The sequence below is a fragment of the Trypanosoma equiperdum genome (assembly GCF_001457755.1).
Source record: "Trypanosoma equiperdum strain OVI genome assembly, contig: ctg_377, whole genome shotgun sequence".
Classification (NCBI taxonomy): Eukaryota; Euglenozoa; class Kinetoplastea; order Trypanosomatida; family Trypanosomatidae; genus Trypanosoma; species Trypanosoma equiperdum.
The window spans coordinates 6,216-11,524 of NW_027124284.1; positions in this window are offsets into that span (position 1 = coordinate 6,216).

Here is a 5,309-nt window from a genome sequence, read left to right on the forward strand (position 1 = left end):
TCCTATTTTAAGGGTTTTGATATTCTTTTTGTCGAGCCGCCATGTATCCCACGCTGCTTTGCCGCCGAGTCTGTCAGCCAGCTCCTTTGCGTCGTCCTTCAACGTGTCATAAGCGTTAGTTTTGTCATCATCTGAGAATAAATATTGCCACGTTTGCGGAGCTACTGACATGTTGGCCGCATTTATTAGGAGCCGGGTACTTTCTGCCGTCAGCTCAAATGTTGGTGTTGTCCAAGTGCCGGCGGCTACTCTGTAAAGGCGACTCATAGCACGATGTGCTGCTGCGCTTTCGTCCGCGGCTGCATCAACTGCTGTTGGCGCCTGCAGAGCAACGGCTATTAGCCAAGCTGCAGTTGCGACTGCTCTTGAAAAAGACATTTCTACCTTCTATTGAGGCTTTTGAAAAGAAGGACCGTCACGGTGCTGCTATTGTAAATGGATTTTTATAAAACGAGCCCCCTAAAATGAGCTAACTCAGTTCTTTTGTGTTATTATAAACCTTGCTTCTAATTTAAAATCGTTTACAATATTCTATGCCATTTCTGTTCAAATCCACAAACATTCCTGTCTTTTATGCAGACAGAAAAGTCCTCTTGCTCTAGCTTCTGCTTTGAAACTACTCGACCTCCATATCGTTTATCACTTATGGTCGGTGTGAGTTGCTGTTGCAATCCAATCTCTGCTGTTTATATCCTGCTTCAACAATATAACGGTGAGTTTTATACTTTACTCATGACTTTGAGGATTGTGCAGTGTGATCTCAGATACTTGTCGGTCTCTCTCGCCTATTGTCGTGTAATTGTGGCCCTGAGTGAAATATTTTGCTTCGAAGGTTGCTGACATGGTTCAGCAACGCTTCGGCAGCGTGCATTCTTTTCTGAATTAGTTGCGACTCGAATCCGTACAAAGTCCTTACAGTGAGCCAGTAGGGTAGGGGCGACAGTGTGTGTTTTGACCATCTGTATATCATAGAAATAGTGTCTATACCTCCGCATACTTACACGTTTGTGAAGTTTTATCGTATTGATCTTTCATTCACTGTTCATTTAACCAATTATTGTTCTTAGTTTTAAAGTATTTCTCCTGACAACATTATAATGTGTCACAAACGTTGGCCATTATTGCTATATCCGATGAAAAAAGATTCAACGTTAAATAACAGTTACAATTCCTCCTTTTACTTCTCCTCCTTTTGCTTAAGCACAGATGGATATTAGGATTTTACATTAAAAACCCATAGTCTCCAACATAATTTCCGTTGTTCATCTATCCATTTTTGATTGGTATTTGGCGCACAATTTCTTTCTCTACTATTTTCATCTTCATTGTCTTTGTTCCAAGTTTATCAATTAGTATTTTCTATTATTCTTTTTCTTCTGTCACTGTTTTATAAGACAACGCAGCGGAGATATTTGGCCTCAACAATGGTTTATATCTTTGTCTCATTGTCCTATCCATCATTTTCATATGAAAATAATTACCATCGTAATATTTGTGTGAGAAGCTGCGCATATTCCATTTCCCCTCTCCCCCTCAATTAATTCCATTGCACCATTGTCATTATTTTAAGTGCTTCTTCTCTGTTTTGGGTTTTCACTCTGTATTTACAAGTTTCATCACAATATTAAAATATATACACTCGCAATACACTCCTATCAATATCATCATTGTTATTACCATTAGAATTCTAACTAATATTCATAGCTTTCATAAAAATGAGCAAAACTCTTATAATTTTAAGATTTTGAGATGCTACAAAACTCATAAAAGCAGCAGCCATACTCAGAACCAATTTGTTATTGGCAAGGAAGCTGTAATCACGGCATTTATAAGTTCTTTTATCATACCCATCACTATTTTCTCCTTTCCATCCACAGTGTTCTGTTTCACTCAGATTTTCTTCCTCACAAGAAGTCTGATTTAGAATTCTGCCGCACAAAGGTTTGCCAGTATTATCCCCAAATTTCTTCTCTTCTTTTTGATCTCCTGAATCTGTTTTCTTATAGGAGTAATCTTTTGTTTCCTCTTTGCTGCTTTTGGGCATGAACGCGGCTGCTATTGCATAGCCGATGTTTTAATTTACAACTAAACCTTCAATACTTTCTTTGGTCTCTGCTTTCCCAATTTTGTAACTTATTTTCTCTGCTGATAATGGTGTTATGAAGTGTTTTTTTATATCTGCCGGTGCTCCACCGAATATCGCTTCTACTGCTTCTTTCTTAGTCTTATCATTTTTTTCTTGGGTTATTGGCTCTTTTCGGATCGGCATCGCTATATTCTGCATGTCGGGGTCTTTTTAAGAGTTGATGTTGACTATTTGCTGGTTCGTTTCTCTACAGCTATAGTTACACTGCGTACCCTGCAAATTTCTGCTGCTGTCTGTTCAGCTGTTATTATAAGCGTGTCCTCTCTTGTGAATTCTTTGCAGGCTACCTTTCCGGACTCTCCTTTCATGAGAATAGTGTCTGCATATCGCTTTGGCTGTGGGGACCAGACTATTTGGCACTTTCCCCACAGTTTCATCTTGGCTAGCATGGGGTATTGGGCTTTTCCGTTGCTGACACATGCCCCGGGTGAATTTTTTGGTTGTCAGTTACGCTACCCCGCTGTGCCTATTAGCGTGATGTCTAGTGTTATTGACTGCATTTTTAACTCTGTGGCCTCTGTTTCTTTGATTTTTCTCATTGTGTGCAGTTGCGCGGCGGCTACTTTCTCGCTCCCCGGTGCTGAATTCTCGGCTTAGCAGATCGTTTCGGCTTGTTTTTCCGGGTTAGCTGCTTTTTTTCAACTTTTTTCTCTTGCCGCTATTTGGTGAAGGTAGCTTTGCCCCGTGGTTTCGATGCCGTCGCCGGTTTTGTAATCTCTGGGTGTTGTATGCGGTAGGGACGTTGGTTGTAGCTTTAACGGTGCCTTTGTTGCTGTGTTCCGTGACCGCAGTGTCTGAGCCGCCTGCTGCAGTATGGGGGCGTGCTTGTTCGGACTTTCTAGTTGCTTCCGAGCTCGATAGCTCGTTAGCGGTTTGACCACAGTGTACGCCGCCGACTTTTTCACACTTTGTTAAGTGGCTGCGGACAAATCTAACAAATTAATATCCGCGTTTAATGCGTCTAGTATGGTCCTGGCATTGTTGATCTGCTGCTCGAAGTGGTCAATGAGCTGTTGGTTAAAGTATATCTCTTTGCACCGGCTCTTCACCGCCGTGACGCTTGAAGGGTCTGTAATGCGATAAATGACTGCTGCTGACATTACTGTGAAAAAAGTAGGACAATCGCAGCTACTTGCATTATTTTTTTATTTTTCTGTAGAAGTCAGCAACTTTTTTTGCGATTTTAGTCGTTTATGGGGGATCTTTCCTGGGTTACATTTTCTACTCAGTTGTTCTGAAAAAAGTATGTGGTTTACATCCGGCACCTGCCGCCAGTGCCTGAGCTGCTCTCGTTTTCTTTCTCGGAAGCTGGATTAATTTGTGTCTTTTTGTTTCATTGGCTTATCGTTATGATCTGAAATTAAGTTTTTTGTCTTTTGACATCCAGCTGGTACACTTATATATATCCGTTTTCTGAAGCATATTTGTATACCCTATATTACCTTTTTAAGACCTAATAATAACCTCACTCGGCCTATTTCTCTAGTGCCACACTGTTCATACTATTCACAACACATAATCATCCTATTAATATCTGTCTGCTCTGTCCATTGCTTAACATTTGCGTAATCTACCAGATTAAAAATCACTACCACCACCGTCGACGCATCAGCTTCAATTAATTTGTGTATGAAATGTAAGGCACTGTCTTCTCCCGTATAATTTTTATCTAATTTGTGTTGTTTCGTTGCGTGTTATATCTTTATTCTGTATTTTGTTTCATTTTTTGCTTTCCATCACTTTTGCCTCTACTTTGGGTTATATAACAGTCCCATTTAGCTTATACACTGAAGTCTGCCTCCTTTCCTCATTTACCCTTCACCATATCTTTTTGAATAATGATACACGAAGAAATATTTGTGTTTGAAACAGTTCATTATCCATATACATATCTCTTTCTGTTCCTCTTAATCCCTTACTCTTTCTTCTTCTTACTCGGTTACACTAATTGAATCCTTGCCATTCTTTTAACTGCTTCCATTTTTGTCGGATCACTTAGTCGCTACCACTCCAATTATATATCAGTATATAAACACTCACAACACTCTCCTATTATTATCAACATTGTTTTAATGTTCTTTATTCTCGTTATTCTTATAAACCTATTTAATGTCCATGAAAAAAACATATTAGAATGTCACTAACTTTTATACCCTATCAGCCTACTGCTTAACAGATAAATGCGACTTTGATACCAAATTTTTACATTTTCTTGACCCTTACATTTTGTTATATTTTTTATCCTTTTCAAACAGTGTTAAAATATATTAAATCTTAGAAATTTATTAATTATAGTAAATTCTTTCTATGTAGTAATATTTTATAAATTTTTTTAATTTGAGCAAGAATCCTTAAAAATCTACAATTCCACCAAACTCACAAAAGCAGCAGCCATACTCAGAGAAAATTTTATTATTTACAAGAAAACTGGAAGAGCGGCACTCCAGCTTGGGAAGCTTGCCTGTACCATCAATATAATTTATCCATCTACATTTACGTGGTGCGTTGGCTGCTAAACCCTCATTTTCTGCCTCGAAATCATTTTTATTGTCATTTTTTTGCAGTTAGTTTTCCCATCTTTCACTGCTGTTTCTTGTTTTCTGCTTCTTTTACTGCCTCCTTTTTGCCATCGTCACTAAATGTGCGCCTTTTCTTGTTTTCCTTTGCTTCTCCTTTATGGCTTCGCCGCCACCGACGCAGCGCGCATTAAAAATATCAAATCCGAAAATTTAATAGTGTCCGCTCAAAAAAATTAAAAAAAAAGAAGCGCTGGTGGGGGTTAAAAAAAAAGAGCCGCTGCATCACTAAAAGACTAAAAAGAAGCCGCATGTCGTAAAAAATCAGCAAGAGAGAAAAAGTAGCCCTAAGCAAATATCCCTAAGCCTAATCCTAAGCCTCATCCTAACCAGGGAAAGCCTCAATAACTAACCCCTCTACCACTTCCTACCTACCTACCTGCACAAAAATAAAATTCAAAAAATTCAAGAAGAAAAAAGAAAAAAGGAGAAAATTTTTTAACTCTCAGAAATAATTTACAGAATCAGAATTTTTTTACAAACACATACCTTTTTCGCTGATTTTAGGTGTTAAAATATATCAAACGGCAAAGTTCTTTTGAAAGGGGGAAATTTTTTTAGAAAAGCAAGGCCACAAATGCAGCAGA